At 44.8% G+C, this 19,940-nt stretch overlaps 1 protein-coding gene across 4 annotated transcripts in view; it reads right to left on the minus strand.

Moving 5' to 3' along the window:
* LOC119461716 (uncharacterized) overlaps positions 1-10,058 on the minus strand; it is a 122,802-nt gene extending 112,744 nt beyond the window's left edge. The window contains exon 1 of one of the 4 annotated variants that reach the window (XM_049671975.1): positions 9,949-10,058. The gene's annotated coding sequence lies outside the window, so the exon portion shown is untranslated. Of the gene's footprint in view, positions 1-2,290; positions 2,626-9,895 lie in introns of those variants that run through there. The other 3 variants (XM_049671973.1, XM_049671974.1, XM_049671976.1) reach the window with 3 other exon arrangements.
* Positions 10,059-19,940: the final 9,882 nt, after the last annotated feature.

Genomic DNA, 19,940 nt, shown 5'->3' on the forward strand with positions numbered 1-19,940 from the left:
CGCGAGGAATTGATAATGCTCTTTAGTTTCAGCGATTGTAGCCCTGGCCTTTCAAAGGTAGAGTGGGACAAGCAGAAATACCGTGACAGAAATAAACGCCAACCAAGCAAGAGACAGGCGTAACCCATTGCACACGTACCACCATGGCAAATGTAAAGCGACCCTTCAGGCAAGCAGGGTGTGCCTAAACGCGCCATTTCGCACCTGGCCGCTTAGCGCTTGCGCTCTCACGTGGTCGATACCCACGTGTGCACAAGCCCGTCCTGAATTCCTCGTCGGAATTATCATTCGCTTCTTTCACGATTCTTGCTATCGATTTTTCAGTTCGATGCAATCCGCCGCCGCATGCCAAGATACAGCACAGCCGTGGGTACGGCCGTGGCCCACAGAACAAGCGGTGGTACGTCAGCGGATGCGTCACGTAAGCCACGGCCGCTCGATCAAAATGCGTCAGTGTGTTCCCCGATGTTGCCAATATCTCTTGACGCCCCTCGGAAAAAGATAGCGAAAGGCAACGAACAAGCGGATGGTCATGGCCCTGACTAATACTGGACCGATATGTGCGCTGGCAGGGTCAGGGCGCAAGGCAAGCTCAAGTACTGCTGTTCTAGGCATCGCAGTGGCGTGGGCGTTCGTGGGTGTCTGTTATATTGCTTATGACAGTACTTCTAATGCGAGTATAATTTTTGGAATCATCACCCCCTCAGTGATGCGAAAGAACTGGACGTTGCACCGGGGACGCTAATCCCTCAAAACTCCACCTCAACTCAACAATGTGAATGGCAGAGGCACTGCAGGAAGAAGATGTGATTGTGTTTCATTGATTATCCACTGCAATTCTTGAAGAGCATACTAGAAATTAACGCGAACCAAGCGAGCGCCAGGCGTAACTTATTGACACACGTACCCGTCAAGGCCAATTTGAAGTGTTCCTGCAGGCGTGTGCGAAAGCAACATTTCTACGCCTCGCTGCTAAGCATTTGCGCTAAGCGGCTAGCGCTAACTTCAGCGTCGTGCTGAACTTGGTGGAAGCCTAAACAAATGCGAAGGTATTAACCAAGCGAGACTCGTAGGTAATGTACACATTTCTGAAGAACTTGGGTTTAAAGTGAACGGTAGCCTCAACGGGGCAGTGGTCGAGATTAGGAATAGACGTTTAGAAGATTTGTGAGAACAAATAGGAAGAATGTCGATAGAACCAGATCCGTCGCAGACATAGGTAGTGGGACAAGGTAGATACAGAAGGTTTAAGGAAGAGAAAAAAGATTAAAATGTCCACAAAAGGGTAGAATGACAATCCCTAACTCAAGCAGGTTAGGTGACTATTTGACACCATCCCGTTTCTAAGGAGATGCCAATTAAACATCATCCTCATCATGGCTTGAAGAAAGAGCTTCAAAATGAAGATCATTTGAGAATACAAGGGTCCGGCACTCGTAAGTTCCGTTGTCAACGAACGTTGGAGTCGCTCCTCACAAGTTCGCGTCATACAATGGAGGATTAATGCTAAATAAGCTTCTAATTTGTTTTATGAGTGCATTATGAACACGTAATAGACATGTGAGCGATGGCCCTCATGTTTCTCCCGCTAATTGCGATGCACATTTATTCTCACGATGAATGTCGATGTGCTTGCGATTAGCATGTAGCGACAAACAATGTAGCCGCACACCGTGTAGCTGAAGATTTATTTAGAATTTGCAGCGGTCAATATGGGTAAAAGCACGAGAAAGGTCGAACAAAACAATTCGTTTGAAACAAGTGAAAAAGCGCCTACCAACTCATTAACCCTCCAACGTAACCATATCCCCACGTGGGTCGTCGCCTTAAAGGCGTCGTGCCTTGAATGATGTGCAACGCTAGCGAAGGGATGCTATTTGTCACTAGGTAATCACATTAAAGTTAATGTTTACGAATTGTTTATTTTTGTATCTTGTATATGGTTCGCTTCCGACAGTATCAAATATTTGCCCGTGAGGAAGCATTCGCAATAATGTCTGTGGTAATTGATCTACCACCCTTACATAGTAGATAACAACCAGGTGAGGACAACGGTGTTCACGGTATGGAAGCCCTTGTTAATGCTTGAGAAGAGTATGAGGTATACATAACTCGTAAGAGTGAAAGTCGATAATATGAATTGGCTTTATATAAAAGGTACGAAACTGTTAACGAAGGGGTCCAGCTGTCGTCAATGCAAAGCTACAACTGCGCTTGCGAAGCATATATACAGTATTCTTGTTCAGATGCATCCTCTGTAATGACGATGATTATAAGTATGAGGGCTCACCATTAGGACGGTTTGATTTCACGCCGCCGCAGCAAGAGCAATTCTGTCAAGTCAACTGCTATCAACACACATGGCCTGACCGGTCAAGAAGGCGCAACCATTCAAACTGCCCAGATTTCCATTGCAGCCTTCTTTGTGTTTTACGATTCTCTTGTGTTTTGTAAGGGCTATCGACAGCGTTCAGCCACCGTTGCTTGGACGTCTTCGCGTCCCAAACCACCTCGTTGGTTTGCTCCCGTCCTTCATTTCCAGGTGACCTTGACTGGAAGCTGGGTGGCCTGCAATGCGCCGTCCTCGACGCGCTCGAAGGAATATCGTTCCTGAGCGACAACGTAGATCACCTGCGCGAGGAAAACGAGCGTCGCTGACGGGGCAACTCACAACGCCTTGCTCACCGTGGAAAACGTGTCGCCTTTATTTAGGCAGAACTTCGTTCGCATTGCGTCAGCTAGGCCTAACGGGCGTCAAGTGCTATCAGTATCTTTCTCAGTTTCCATTAATGCTGTTAAGCCGAGGCGGTTTGTCGCAAGCATTGGTCGACCATCATTGACATGATGGTCGTTAATGTGAAATTCGTGGTTCACTTTTTCCTTTTCGAGACGAAACGTCCGCCACAAATCATCTGAGGCAATGGAGGAGCACGTAACTTCTTCCCCCGTCCGACTTTCTAGCATACTTTGAACTTAACTTGCACCGAGCGTCTCAAAGTCGGTCCTGATTATCTTTCCTTCTGTCTGCTGGCCCACTTATTTCCCTGCTAGCTCACTGAGCGCCTGACATATATAAATGCGCAACTATTGCGTTCCGATGGCTGAAAACAAAAGCTAAATCTTGATCGCGCATAGTGTAGCCGACGGCGGCATATTAAACACTGGACTACGAATTTACAATACTTTTGGTCACTGTTTCGTTTTTTGTTGCTGATCAACCATTTGCACAAATATATGATCTATGACGATTGGTCAGCACTTGCTCTTACGAAAAGTTACTCTACGGGGACGTTTTGGTGAACAAGTGGCCTGGTCTGCCAGGCTGGTAGGTTACCCTGCCAAAATGTTCGTCGATAAGCCCGATGAGGACATCACCGTTTGTTAAAACTTTGTTGTTTGGAATTTTGTCAGATCTTTTAAGGTGTTTGCGCCAAATGAACTGCTACAAACGGCATATTGCTTGTGCTCATCCTGCGCTGAATGTTTTTAAAGTGCAATTATTTTCATAATCAGCTTTGTTGCAATATTCAAATGTGGAAATATGTCTTTAACGGCGCCAGTTTACCGTTTTTTTTTTGTTCTTTACCGCATTGGGCAGCTTTTACTGAAACGGAACCCCACAAAATATAACCCTATTGGTACATCGCACCTGATTATCCTTATTTAGAGTGCTCTCAAACTTGTTTTAAAAAACGAAGCCCGCAAACCTGTCGCCAAAGAAGCCGACGAGTGTGTTGCATTCCCTTTCAGCGCTAGTCAGAGTGTCATCAGTTTGTATCGTGGTGGATTTGCACGGCAGAGTGGCTGATTGGGCTAGTTATAGTGAATGTATTATCATTAATGTTACTCGTGGACGTAGACATAATAATTACAAGCGCTAACTCAATACAGAATGAATGTGCTGAATTTATACAGAGGAGTTGAAGAGCTTTCTAAAAAACATGCTACTGATGGCAGAAGCACAAAAACACACGTATGAGTGGCCACAAAATGAACAAAATAAAAAATTCCGAGACACACAAAAACTGTCGAGTTGCATCACAACCTTTCACCGTAAGTGCGACTTCCCCAAAACTTGAGCTCTAGGATATGGTATTAGATGGCGTAACTAATGGTTGGATGGCTAACAATGGACCTAACGTCCACCAACGTTTTTAAACGCTGGCTCTGTTTTATTGAAACACCCAGTGGAACGTTTAATTTCATCGGCGAAATAACATAGTGACCAGAATGGGGGCCTGGTCAATGACCATATACATAAGCAAGACAATTAGGAGAAGCGACTGATAGAACTACACTTCCCTATTCAGAAAGCGATAACTTGTGGTAGGTAATAACAGACGGCGGAACTATAGTCACTGCATAACTGTAAGCGATTGCTGCGAGACACCAACGAGAGAGATAAATCGCCATAAATAGAGCACTTCTGGCAATAATGTATGCATACACAGCGGTTCGAGTGTTAACCCTGATAATAAGAGATATGTAAATATCCCACGTGCCTTTCCTTTGATACATATGAAGGCTGCTGCCTCCTGTATTACTGTTGCCTCCTGGCTTGTTTCAGCATGGTGTTTTCATTGTGCTGTAGTATCTGTTCATGCCTGCGATTCCGCGATTAATACATTGATTCGTAAATTTGTGCTGTCCATACATTTGTGTTCACTTTTCTTGGTTCTTTCTCTATGGGCTGTAGCGAAGTTCATAGGGTATGGAATATGACGTCACGTCGCAATGCATGGGATGTGAGAGCGACTGTTATTGAGAGCCTCATGTTTATTCTGGTCGCCTGTGTTTTATTTACTTGCACCCAATGGACGGTACACAAGCGTTATCGTATTTTGTGCTCATGGAAATGTAGCTCTGAGGCCGCGCCGTAAATTAGGCAAGCCGCGAATTTCCGGCAATGGTTTGCCTCAACAACTGGGTCTCAGCATCTGTTCCTCCCACAGACGTTACAATAAACTTTCACTCTAAATTCGTTACGTTCTCTCTGAAACCACATTCGCACATTCAAGAGCCAACGTCTTGTTGTTCGAGCACTTTATACTATGGGGATATGTTGTCATGTTACACGAAGTGTAAGATTCATAGCTGTAGTGGCAGTATGAACTTAACTAAACGTAAGCTAAGTAAAACCTAGCTGTTGTGTTAGGGGTCCTGTTTGAATCCTGCCATTTGACAATTTCATTGATGTTCATTAATTAAAGCCTGCATCTTTTTTATTCACGTTGCCACCACTTTTCATTATCGGGTATGTTTCAAACCTCTTTCCAGCGCCGACCGGAGGTAGTGTACCGCCACGCCATAAATTATATCATTTTCAGGTTTGAGCTCTGTTATTGTTTCGCACTTTTAATATTTAACTCTGAGAACATTTGAAATAGAAGGCATGGGCTGTTGGTGTTTTGTTTCATGACCTTTATTTGTGTGCTGCCATTCTTAAAACTCTCAGAGTAATTTTGTCAGGAATGTAAGACCTGGTACGAGCAACTTTAGTGACATAATGGTGCGGCAATATAACCCGCATATACCGCACGTCATGTACCATGGCACGGTTTATAGCGGTAATATATACCTAAATGTATACTGAACCTCACGGTGACGACGACGGCAAAGATTGACTTGGGGTGTCCATATAATTGCTATCGCCATAAAATATATCTCTAGCCCACTGCTATGGTATCTGCTAAGCTCATGTGACTCAGTTTAACCTTGACAGTTCATGTGCGCCGAATATCTGAAATGATCAAGAAGACCGCGTAGCAATCGCCGCATTCAATCGGGCGCTTGGGGCTTTGAGCTCCGTGTGTTAGACAATCGGACCGAACTAGACCCGCAAGGATGGCCCAGTTGCCATCCAGGCCGGCCGGCATTGTAGAAAATTTAATGGTCATAATACTGCCTACCGCGTACCTATTTGCAAGTCTATGGGAACACATAATGGACTAGTTACCCATGGAGTGAGTGAGTGAGTGAGTGAGTGAGTGAGTGAGTGAGTGAGTGAGTGAGTGAGTGATTGAGCGAGCGAGCGAGCGAGCGAGCCAGCAGTGTGCAATGTCTTTAAGGCATTTCGCACTGGAACATTGGCTAGGGCTATTTGCGCAGACGGAAACCAGCTAAATGGCAGTTTTAAACTCTATATTGAGGCTATAATTGTCACTACATGTTGTGTAATACTTCGAAATAGCGTAGTATTTCGTGTTTCTATTGCTTCACAACCTAAAAGGGGGTGTTTCTAAATGTATACAAACTAGGCGACATGGAGCTAAGAACGTCTGTGTCAATTTCCCAATGACGGGGTCTCTGGGGTGCGCCACAGCGACCACAGCGTTAGAGGCGACGGTCAGCACCGAAAACCTGCCTTCGTTTTTAGGCACATTCATTGCAGCGCCTCCCAAATTCTACTTAACGGCACATCAGGGCGTTTGCTGTAACAAAAGTATAAAGGCATGCCGAGGTAAGGCATGCTAGTCGAGGTAAGTTTTGGTCGGCTGCCATCTCCTTGTTGGCAACAGATTTGTCTTGCTTTTATCTGACAGTGCAAACAGGCAGCAGGCAACGCATTACGGTTATTCTACTTATTGAATTGAATAAGGAGCTAAAACTATGGTCGCGTTTCAGCTATGTTAGGCGCTCACAAATATCGACAGTCATCCAAAACTACGAATAAATTATTTAACCAACACCTTTTTTTTTGAAGAATGCTTTGTTTCGCTTCGCCAGGAAAGAGCTAGAACGGGAGAAATTGTCATACACCGGCTGCTGTACGCAGCGCAAACAACGTGCACTGTGAACAATCAATCTCTATTGTAACGGTGACGGTGGCTGGACCGAAGAAACGCGGCGTTCATTACATTTTTGACCAAGGTGTTCTTTTCAGCCGCTCTTTATGGGTGACATTGTAATTCGAAACACCTAGCGCTGTATTTTGAAGGCGATAAGCGAGCTGTGGAAGCGATACTATCCAAGGCCGTATTCTCGATCGATAACTTTCGAGGGCATTATGATTTTCTACAGACTTTGCGGGCATAGAATGGGGACGCGTCGGCGCTACGGGCTCCAACGTTGCTAGCACACTGTCGAGCACGTGGTCTTGGCACAATGCCAAAAACGCTGCTACTCACCCTTAAACGCTGACATGTCCGACGCAGAGTCATGCAAAACTTCGCGAAACTTATCCCCAACATCATCGAAAGAAAATACCACTCCATGTTTACAATTATCACTGCGCGGAAGCTTTGAAGAGAACGTGAACTCCGATAAAGTTGTGGTTTGCTCGCGGACATAAATGTTGGGGCCACGTGCATGGCACTTGAAGAAGGTCATGTGGCCACTTGCCCTCATCGCATGCGGCTTCACTGCCAAGACATCAAGGTGACAGCAATGGCGTCAACAGCGTCAATTGGTCGCATAGTTGGTATCGCAATTGAAACATCCCGAGTACAGGAAGATCAAGCCGCGTCACCTGCCTCGTCAACGTTAGCCGGGCTAGCCTGCATAGCTGACATGCAGAGAAGGCGCACTGCAACTGTTCTGCTTCCGAGCTTGACAAAGCATTTGAACACCTGCTCAGGCACTTTCCACGTCCATTTGTAGACAACCACCGGGCACCGGATGCAGCATCCCTGGTTTCGGCAAGAAATCACCAGCCTTCGTGTTTACTTGACATGCTTAAAGCTTACCGCAATCCTTTGGTCGCCATGTTGGGAAGACGTGTGTAAATGATTGCCTTCACTGAGACAGCTAAGCGGCCCTATTTTTAACTCTGGCGGGCACTATCAATAATCTCACACTTGATGGTAATAGCCACCGCAGCCACTTTACAGCAAAAATCACCAAGCATGTCTATGTTAGTGGCATGCTGTCCATCGGTGCGGCCTTTTCCCCACTAGTCACGCAGACCTGCTAACACATGGCCTGACAGGGGCCTTTCACAGGGGTACCGCGTGGATGGCAAAATTCTGCCCACCCTGTACAACTTGGTAAGTCGGCTAGGCTACATGGCAGCCGCAAAGAATGAACCATTTCGAATTATGTTGGCACAATCAATACAAACACAGACACTGTTTCTAACGGTATTTTCTTCTCAGTTTTACTTAAGTACTCCTCGAATTATTGGAAGCAACCTGATTTTTTACGCAAACATATTCACCAGCTAATGTTGCCGTTTACGTGCATACCGAGGTGATTGCGTCTGCTCTGTGCTCGCCACTTTGACCATCTTGGCACAGCAAACCTCGTAAGCAGAAAATGCTCACGCAACACCTAAACAAGGGGCTGATATTGGTGGCATTTGCCAACACAGATGCTTAAAATCGTTTGCTCTCCAGACACCTTGTTATTGTATGGAAGGTTTCAATGCGACAGCGTTCTTATCATAAGCCTTTTAGAAGAACACTGTAAGAGAAAACGTATACAGGCAACTTTGCTACTCTCAATAAAACATTTACGCAATAATATAGTGCAAAATACCTGTAACAGATTGCTTCAGTGCAAAAATAAATGAACTTTTTCTGCACTTACCCATCTACTGATTTTTGGTTGTAAAGCTCGACTTGATATTTTTCCTAATTTGTAACATGCAGTTTTAGCGATTTCTGCTATGTGCTCCTACCTAGCGGCCTCCAATCTTTTTTCTTCCAAATACGTTCAGAATATTTTACTCTAGACAAAAAAGAGTTAATAAATAAAGGTGATGTACCGAATCTTTTTGATTGCGTGCATTCACGCCAGTCAGCAGTTTTTAAATTATAGGGATGCCCACAATGAGACTTTTTTTAACGTTTTTCTAGCGAGTGTCGCACAGTACAATGATGATGAACACTGCAGCACAAAAACTTTTCGAGCACTAGATCTAAAAGGAAGAACTAAAAATGATTCACATCGAACACATCGCATATAACCGTGATTTGAAAAGTGTTGCGTCTAATTCGCCATACAATGCCTAAATTCTACGGAGTTGCGAAATCCCGACGAAAATTACCCTTCCATCACTTTCTGACTCCGAGGGCATTTGTGGTCGTTTTATTGAATGCGCGATAAAATTAAATTTGACAACATAGGACCAGGGTCCCTCACACGTTCTTTCTTTCTTTTTTTCCTTCTTTTTTGTGGTGCCTCGGTGCATTCGCCTTCAGTCATGTGTGCAACCTGCCATGCAATGAACATTGACTAAATCTACTATTTACGGATCACGTTCTGTAATTTGGATCCAGCACCCTATATGCCCTCCTTGTTACTAAGGCGGCTAACTAGTTCGAAATACTATTTCCTGTTCTCCTATCATTGGAATCGATTCCAAGTGACGCTGCCTTCTCTTGCCGTGTAATTGCCGATGTCACGATGTGACGATGTAATTGCATTCACGATGTCACGAAATTTCTTTCGGCTGTTGCTTCTGCGAAGGAAGATATTAAATAAAATATGGTGTCTGTTCTGCCAAAGCTACGATATCATTACGAGGCAAGCCGTAGTGGGGGACTCCGGATTATTTTTAACCACCTGGCGATCTTTAAGGGAACCCAGTGCAAGGCACACGGGCAGTTTTCCATTTCGCCCTCGTCGAATTGCGGCATCCGTGTCCGGCCTTGATCACGTGACCTCGTGCTGAGCAGCGCAACGCCAAGCCCCTGAGCCACCACGGTGGGTCTGAACAAATTATAAACAAGTCATTCACTACTGTTATTAAAGAAACAAAAGTGGTAGCCGCATTGATGGAGACAGTGTCATTGAGATGTCTGGAAGCAAGTGCGGAAAATTAATCTTGAAAATCAAGGCACGCTGTGGGACCGTATATATTTTTGGGGTGCGTTCCTATGCTTTCACTAATTATGTCTGTTATATTCAAGCAGAATGTGCCTGCACATAGGAGCGGAAAGTGCCGAGTTCTTACCGAGCTGGTTCGGGCCGCAGTCGAGAGAGCTGTGAAATGCTGGAAGCGCTCACCGGTCCGAGGTAAGTGATGACAGCCAGAAGCACGTGTCTCGACAAAAGACAGACCCTTCAGAATACCGAGGCAGACACCGGCACGTGACAAAGGAGCCTTATTTGCGGCGCTTTAATCTGCTACTGTCGCCCGACCCTTTTATCGCCAATAGGCGAGGCGAGGCCGCAGTTAAAACTGAGCCGCCTGTCGCCACCAGCGATAGCGCTGAACATGAAAACAATATTTGCACCTCAGCACAAGAGATGACGCGCAGCGCAAGATAAGCTGCGTGGTCACGATGGCGTCAACATTGCGATAAGCTTCAGCGACGAATCATCCTTGCTTGAACTAAGAATGCAACCCTCTGGTGACGTCATCACCCATTTTTTTTTCTAAAAAGGACTGGGTGTCTCGCCTTCGCCAAAGATGGCAAGCCTCGAGGGCCCAACCTTGTTTTGTGGGACACGTGCAGTTTAAGCCTGGTTCGTGCATATATACTTTAACTGTATCCTAGGGAGCCTGCATACAAGCGCTGTTTCCCTATGAGCAGCACTCAATTCGGCGATGAAACAATGAAAGAGAGATAAGAGTGAGAGCCATTTCGCAAAGACGTGAGGTGCGAGTCTCGCTGATTAGAAATACAAAGAAAGCGCTACTGGTCGCTACTGTCTGTTCAGCACTTGCAGCATTGGTAGTTCATGCCGGCCCCAGACAAAATTTTCCCAATTTTCATTGGCACAATTTTCATAATAATAAAGGACTGAAAGAAATTTAACCGGCATTATTAGCATATTAGAGAAGGTGTTGGCGGCCCCCAACAAGTGGGACGAGAAAATCAATGTTTTCTAGTCAAAGACGTGACTCTATCGCTAAGGCAGAGGAGCGACAATCCGTACATATTTTCCAAGGTGCAGCCCGCTCTATATTACGTTACACACACGTTGTCATCAATTCTGCTTTTAGTGTCGCCACTAAAAACAATCCAGTACATAACAGCAAGGGCTTCTTAGTGTCTATAGCGTCCTCTATTGACTAGATCATCGCGGGCTTGACTTTTTTGTGTTTTTTTACTACCGTAGGCGCAATATAAAAGTGCAAAAAAAACCTATAGCGAGCTACGGACTGAGGCTAAAAGACGCTGCTTCTTCAAAATATGGTGAAAGTCTTATATGTATCATTGTTTAGCCGGCCTTCAAAGTCCGTGAGCGTAAACGCGGCGACGACACGAAAGGTAAAAAAACTATCATCATCAACGGTTCATCCCCCGTAAGCACTCATACCCCTGTAAACAAGCAAGATAGATGATAAAGCGAATTAAGTGGGATGACTAACCGAATTAAGTGGATGACTCAGGCCAGTTAAAGGCAATTGAATGAAGATTGATGATTGAGCGATTTAAAAGGGTGACTAAGCAAATTAAGGCAATGACTCAGCGAATTTGAGTAGTCGAATTAAGAGGATAAGTAAGCGAAATAACAGGATGAGTAGGCGACTTAAGATGATGAGTAGGCGACTTAAGATGATGAGTACGCGAATTAAGAGGATGAGTAAGCGAATTAAGAGGATGAGTAAGCGAATTAAGGTGGATGACTAAGCGAATTAGACTAAGTGCCTTAAGGGGTATGTGTACGTTCTGAGCACGAGGTCGAGGGATCGAATCCCGACCACGGCGGCCGCATTTCAATGGGGGCGAAATGCGAAAACACCCGTGTACTTAGATTTAGGTGCACGTTAAAGAACCCCAGGTGGTTCAAATTTCCGGAGTCCCCCACTACGGCGTGCCTCAAAATCAGATCGTGGTTTTGGCACGTAAAACCCCATGATTTTTTACGTCATGTGTTCGTGTTCAATGCATTGGTACTTGGGCTTTCGCCGTCAAGTAGTCTTAGGGATAACATAAGAGGCCCTGGGATTTCCTTGATTCCTTGAACAAACGTCTGTCATAAACATTTTCTTCTTTCAAGACGTTAGTCATGACACGTCGATAACTCTGAACCTAAGAAAATCTGGATACTGTATTTCTCGTTTCCTACTGTTGCGGCATATTCCCTGCCTTTACGGACCTTCTTTACCACCTACGTAGTTTCAGAGCAGGTGGCACGGAAGTAGTTTCCGTGAAACAAAGTTTCAGGGAGACCTAAAAAACGTTCCTGCTGTCAAATATTACATATGCGAAAATGATAACTGGGATCGGATGGCCATTAACAATCAAAATACAGGAAGCTGGTGTGCTGGCACTGACCTCGCATATTCAGCAATCAACCAGGCACATGCAACCTGTCGAAAGTGTACAACTCCTCTTGATCTTTTGAGCGGCGCCTGCACAAGGGTGCCTTGCAGACTCGAGGGAGAACGAAACGCACAACTGCTCTTCCCAAAACGCAATTTTGCGCTCATTCTAAAGAGTTAGAAAGTATGAGAAGAGCGCGCAATGCCCGCCTTCTGACAGGTGGTTCGCCTAGGATAGACTACAGGAAAGTCCAGACATGAGTAAGTAAAGAAGAGGCTGCCGGCGCTTGGTCGTCAAGACCTTCCTTACCGTTTCTATCTACTTCGCTACTAACCAGTCTCTCTCACAACAAGAATTTACTCGTTCATTGCTTTGAATGGTATATAATAGTAAAGCACGTGAAATATATCGCCATTTACGCAATGTCATTACATTTAATACGCAACTATTATGAATAATGGTGTATGTACGGGAACTAATAGCGGCAAGCAACTCTTTAAAACACGTTCCAGTAAAAGGCAACCAAGAATGAGAACCCTGTAAATTAAAGAAATACTATTTGTTATCGTGTATTATTGGTAATGGATTTATTCACATACGACATATGAATTATACTGTCACTTGCTCAAGAAACACGTGATGCATGCAATCCGCAAGCTGTTCCCACCACAGCTCGGCGCTCATTTTTACTTATGTTTGGAATTCGCAGTGCAAAACGCAAGTGATACACTCACTTTTAAAGACAGTACATGCCTGTAGGGCGCAATTGTTAATAACAAGTCAAGGTCACTGCCTCTATTCCTGTAGCTTGGTTGCGAGCAAGCCTTCCATGGAAGCCGCTGCTTTAGTGCCCAAATCTCCCTAGAAGTACCGGTTCGGTCTTAACTGGTGGACTCTTTAACAGCCATCCTTCGAAACTTCCTTGCATAACGATTTACAATTCAAGCAAGTAAAGCATAGCAGAATTTCAGGGCTGCACCCGCGGTCTTCTGGATTTCCCGCACTAAGGTGAATTCGCACTAAAGCTCAGAACAAAAAGTAACAGTCCGCGCTCGTCCTACCGCTTCAATGTAGCCGCCTCTTTATAACAGTAGCAGTAGGAATTGATACCAAGTAGGAATTAGAAAACTTGTCTGAATATTGCAGTGTTGGCATTGTGATTAAGTTCCGTGAAATATTGGTCGTTGGTCGAGATGCCGCCCATGGAGTAAGCTCTTCCTCAATCATTCATTCATTGTGGATTCATAAAAAAAAGCTGGTGCGGGGGTGCAACAAATAATGCGTAATTCAGCGTACCAACCCAATGCTCTACCAGTTACGTTACAGCCGCCACCACGGAAGGCTTCTAAGGCACACAGTGGCAGCATCGTATTGATGATTCCTATTCGCATGCCCTTCGAAACTGGGCGCCGCGGATGCAGGCGTGGGCGGCACGTGCAACTCGCCAGTGGAGCGCCAGGTCACCTTTTTATCAAATGGTGATCACACATTTTTTTCTCAAACACTCTGCTTTCAACAGAAGCCTGCTCCTCAATCTTTTCGGGCTGCCATATTTTAACGCGAAAGCCATATGGGCCCCGTGTCGAAGAAACTCTGGTGTCGGCGTCCTTGTACGTGAGCGAAAATGTGTGCATATATTAACGCCATAGCGTTAAGGGCCCAGTGTCGCTGAAACTCGGGTGTCGTCATCATCCCTTTGCCTGCTCCTTTCCTCGCGTCTTCTTACACAATTCCATGGTCCGCATTGTATGGTACGCCGTGACGAGTTTCCTCGCTGAACACACGCCTTCTCGCTGAGGGCTACCGCATTTGGCGCGTTGTAGGTGCCTAAATCGGAAAAAGCGGCGTCTACGGAAGTATCAAAAACCCAATTTGAACTGAGTGCCACGGTGCCACGGCGAGGGCACGCTCCACTCCTCCGCAGCATTTGCAGTGCAATGCATTGACGAAGGAGCCGGAGCACCACGTAGGGAATCAAGGCCTATATGAGGTTTAAGGCGTCTTTAGGACATTTTAAATGTTTAAAAAAAATAACCGGTGGTCTATGAAAGCCAGGCTAGTGTACTCCACATATAGCTCAGGCTTGAAAATGAATAGGGTTATTCAAACACATTTAACCATTTTTGTACTGTCAGTAAACGACATCGGGATAAAGTTAAGGGCAAAGTTATTCTTCCTGTAATAGACTATTGTAAACACATTTCGCAATTGCAGCACAGTTTCACGGCCTCCCATTCGAGCAGAACATGGGGGCGTAATTTATAGGCTGGCACACCAAAAATAACAAACACCCAAATTCTAAAATGAGGCGCACACACATTTTGTAAATCATTGGTAGTGGACTTCTTAGCATTCTGGACTGACGGTTACATAGCCCGCATAGCATGTCAGCTCGTCTTACTCCGTTTTTAGCTAATGATTAACTCCCAAGGAAGCTGAGTACAATGGCATAGACTGCACTCAAATATTTCAAGGTCTAGCATCTCGCTAGGTCATGCTAGCATCTCGAGATGGTACGGAACGATATATGAACCGAAATATTAAGTGGATAGGCTAACGAGATGCGCTTTAAAACGTTAAGAGATAGGTGAATACTGATTGATCGGGTTTCTATGCACACAGATAGTTTTGTAATTGGCGATAAAGGGCCTGAATACTGTTACCTGATGCGAAGAAATCAGCATCGTCTTCGTATGCACACATCTGTAGACATCTGTGACTAAGAAGGGTACTAAAGAGGGTATAAAAGAATAATATCGAGGTGACACCTCCCAGGAAGAACATCGCGAGATTGCCTGCATATAGCCCAAGAAAAGGCTGTTAGAGAGCAGTGAAATTTATTCCTGCTTAAGAATGCGCACAACTTGGTTATAGAGATTGTTTAGGAAGCACCAGACCTACATACACTATTTTTTCTACCCAAATTGGAGTATACCGCAATTGGTGTAGTGTTATGTATAGTGTATCCTTACGCGCCATTTTTACTAATTTGTATTATTTTAGCAATTTTCCTCGGTGTGGGTACTCATGAAACTTCAATGAGTGATTTCTTGGCACGAAAATACCATCCGGAGGCTCCTTAAATAAAAGCTTCGTTATAGCAAAGGGGTGGCCACTAGGGGGCTTAAAAGTGCGAACGCGCTTCACATGAGTTACTGCGTTCTTAGGCAATGTTTCTAGATTAATGCCTATATTCAACGAAAGTGTGGACTCGACAGAATCGGCAAGTTTGGCATAACCTGACGATACCAAGTTTCACGCATTACGTGCAATTTCCTATCATTTCTCTCCAATTGAAAGTTCCACTTGAGGCCAATGGAGCTAACCTTATGAGAGCCCTGCCAGCCGTCCCATGCCTCGCAGCCCGTGCCACGTGGCCCATGGCGCGACACACACTCTCACACGTGACCGCTCACACTCTGGTTAAGGAATCGCAATAAATCTTGAAAACAGCCAGGCAGTGAGCAGCGATAGCGCAGAAAGCAGTGTGAGTGAGGATAGCTACTGTACCCAAGTAAGATTCGACGAGCACAGCCGAAAGATAGTGTACGTTACAATGTGAACCACGTAATTTTACAAGAAGAGGTGAGGAAAGGAGCAAGCAGAGGTGATGACCTATGAACGAAAAGGGCTGACACCTGGAAGGAGCAGATGACGGGGCTCGCCGGACGCAGCAAACAAGCGCCGTGTAGGGACAGCCAAACCATCTGGCTTTAGGTCACCGCTCCTACTTGAGCTTGACTATAAAGTGATTTATCGACTACCGGTGGGACTGAACCTCAAGAAATGGAACAACTAGTATACAGCGATTGCCTTGGCACATGCAATGAACGTGCTACTACAAGATTAAATTAAGAAAGTCACATCGCAAATACAATAGAAGTAGGATATACTTCTCAGAAGCAATGCGGACGAAGAGATTGTGGAAAATTTGACTGAAGTGAAACAAATACAGATGGCATCTAATATCTATATCTGTATACGTTGAACCGTTAACGGGAACCTCTGCTGTTGTAATAGTGAGAATATCTAACATTATCACGACTGGATATATCATGGAGGCTATTCATGCACCAGGATTTGAGTTATGTTTTATAAGATAACTGAGAAATTCATTGACAGCACTAATTCGCTTCTCAGGTCCCTACGTGTAGTTCTACTTAAAAATAATGGTAACAATGACCAGTTGCTGAACTTACCCCAAGTCTGTGCAATATTGCAGAGAGTGCAGGGAAATCGGCCACATGCAGGCTGTTAGCCCAGAACCTTAAGAAGCAGTATGCAGCAAATGCGGCGTTGTGAACTAACCATGACATCACGTGTGCAACCCAGTGTGCAAGATCTTCAGGCCCCGCAGTCAGCTGCACGAAACAGCGAGAAAGCACTGTAAACTGCGATTTAAAGCGGTACTACCATCGTTCCAGTTTTGAGAAGCCACATTCGAAGCAGCCAAGCGGGCTCGTGGTCACCCGGAGCTGGACACCCTCAAAACATCCTGCGAATATGCTATATGTTCAATTCCAGTCCGCAGGTGTCGTGGAACCGGGGCGCAGAAGTACAGAACAAAATGATGCTCACAGCCGAACAGTTTCCGCCGCTCAGCCCTACCACAAGCCGAGGTAAGGCCGATTGGGTGTATCCTTTCGAAGCTACGCGACAAGTCTAGAAGAAAACACGCAAATGCTTACAGAGCAGGCAAAGGAATATGCAGCTATGTGCAGTAACATAGCGGATTCCATGAGAAAAATTAACGAAGAAGTAAGGCAAGAAATCAAGCAAGACATTATAAAAGACCAAGGAGAAATCAATCAGGATCAGGCAAGAACCAGCGCAATCCCAACAATTCGTGTAACACATGTTCATACGAATACATTGATTTTCCTAGCGCTTTGTACTAGAAGATACTAACAGGGACGAAACCAACACTGGTTGTAAATAGGACACGAAGTGACACGGGTGGCACGCGCTCCTCGTATCACTTGGTGTCCTCTTTATAACCAGTGTTCGTTCCGTCCCTATTAGTGTTTCCAGTACATAGCGCAAGCAAAATAAATGCACACCAAGTAGCTTCATTCATCGCTCGTCACACAAATACAGAAAGCCATTGCGACACTTGGACAATAGTAACGAGAAAAGGCACGCATTGTGATTGGCACCCAAGTATCCAATGCAGACATAGAGAAGCGCCGTAATACTCCTGAGCAGCGTGAAACAACTCCCCAAAAACTCCAGAGCGGCCCACCAAGAGAGGCATGCATGAAAGAGACCTTGGTCAGTGATTATTCCGATTGCCAAGATCTTCGTCAGCCTGAAAATCTGCCAGTGGAATTACAGAGAAGCAAACTGCGTTCCTCAGCCTGCAAGGCTATGACGTTCACATCGCCGATAGCAAGACTCGGACGGCAATGCACGCGCAGCACCACATGACAACGCAACAACACAACACAACACCCAACACACATTTAAACACCCGTCGTGGAGATACTAGCAGACAACAGACGCTACAATGCCTTTTCATGCTAAACATTTACAGCTCACCAAAAGACAGCGTACAGAATTTCGACGAAGTTCAAAGAGAAATAAATAAAACAACCAAGCATCAGAAGGCACTAGTTTTTGGCGACTTTAATGCGGCATGGGTGGCAATGGGATATCACAGGGATGCAAAAAAAAAAAACAAGACGAGAATGACAACAGTGCGGCACAACAACATTTCATCACTCTCTAGAACAGTGGCGTAGCCAGAAATTTTGTTCGGGGGGGGGGGGCTCAGGTTGCAGCGCGGCCTCCTCCTCATAGAATTTGTCGAGGGATCAAATGCATGAATAATAACTGCATTGTCAATTCCGTTGTATATTAGATGCTGCAAACGAATTATTGAACGCTATGCACTGTCCATTAAAATATGTATGTTGTCATAAAAGAATAAATTCATATGCCCCAAAAATTGTGGCAGAAATATCTGATATCAATGCTTCCGCGTTTTTTTTTTGTCTAATTAATAAGTAAAGAAAACATCACATGAACTTTAGAACTATTGACCCTTTTCGGGGAGCAGTGTGTTTTAGAGAAACGAGATGGCGCTCACGGCGGCGCGCCATACCTCTCCTCAGCGACCGCGCACGAATACGAAACCATTACCTCTTCTACCTTGCTTCTATGCGATCAGCTGTCGAAAATGCAACTGAGTTTTCGCTAACACACTGTGCTCCAATCATGCTAGATTGAATAATGTGGATTGAAGACGTGTGCAGTAGTTGGCTCCAAAAATAGTGACTGGCATGTTAAGGAATAGAATGAATCTTTGTGGCGAAGTTCGCGGACCGCTGCTGCAACTGTCCGAACGTGTTACCGGCACTTCGTGATGTACGGCTTTCCTCGAGGATACAGAAATTTGCTCATCCGCCAGCCTTGTATCGCTAACCTTCAAAGAAAGGGCTTCATCCCCATAACGTCGGCAAGAATGAGTACCACTCGTTAAACAATGACAAAGGGAGTAGCACCGCTTCCTGTCATATTAATTTTAGCGCACGTTATCTATACACATCTGTCCAAATGGCAGGAAAACTTACGCCCACTTTATCGCCGACGTATCAAGAATAAGTGAATACTCACACTTGAATATATGTGCACTGTATACACGCAATAAATGACGGACTACACCTATAGCGCACTAATGGTCGAAGGTGAATGTTTCGTGGTGGTCCACAAGAGTAAACAAGTTACTAGCTGTAATATATATTTGCTACAAGGTATTACAATGTACAAAACCGCTACGTTTGAAGCCTTGTGCGCAGAAAGAACAAATCTATCGGATCCGGAACTGAGCACACCCGCGAGTGATTAGGCAGAAAATAATCAGATAGGAACTTCACTGAGTCAGAAACTGACAAGCCACTGCTTCAAAATATTTGCCTAATAAAGAACAAAGAGCAAAACACACTAATCCTGACTGAATATATAATCGGACAGCTTGGAATTCATATTTAGCCCCGCTTTTAGAACAAGCACCATATACGCTGATTATGCCATTATGTTGTCATATAAGCATTATGTTGCCTAACCTAATCAGCTCCGAAAGCGCTCTTGCATGTTCTCTGAAGCTGTGATCAAAGCTTCGTGTCGTCCATCTAGTCACCGTCCATGATATCTCCGAAAACAGATGTTTTCTAAGCCGCGCCGGCGTCATACACTTCCATTGTAAACAAGGAGGCAATGGAGGCAGTTGAGGCAAGCAATGGACGCGTCACCACGTGATCAAATATGGCAGCACCCACGGGATTGCCGCGAAAAGGGTCAATATCAGTTCGAAACCAGCAAAGCAGTGCATGCAGCTTATATGAAAAACGTAAAGGCCATGAAATGAATAAGTTGAGGACAAACATTTTGATAAATCTTTGTCATTCAATAACCTTGTTTACATTTTTCTACATATGCAACGGCCAGGAAGAAACCTCAATGACGCTATCCCTCGTTGCAATCGATAGCGCACTAGCAGCTGTAATTCGTCGTGTATTGTAATTACACCGAGATAATACTCGCAGCAGTGAGTACAAATAAGAAGTGGGAGTTCTGCAAAATATATATTAGAAATTGCGAAGATAGAATGGAATATTCAAATGCGAAGATACAACTCGCTAAAGGGCAAAAAAGAGTCACTGGAAACAAAGTTCACTGCTTGTATACACAAAACCAATAAGATATTTAAAAATACGTATGAGTGTCCAATAAATCTACGTATTTAAGCAAACGTTAGTGTATCTAATTCGTCAAATAAGACAA

The sequence above is a fragment of the Dermacentor silvarum genome, chromosome 8 (genome assembly GCF_013339745.2).
Source record: "Dermacentor silvarum isolate Dsil-2018 chromosome 8, BIME_Dsil_1.4, whole genome shotgun sequence".
NCBI lineage: Eukaryota > Metazoa > Arthropoda > Arachnida > Ixodida > Ixodidae > Dermacentor > Dermacentor silvarum.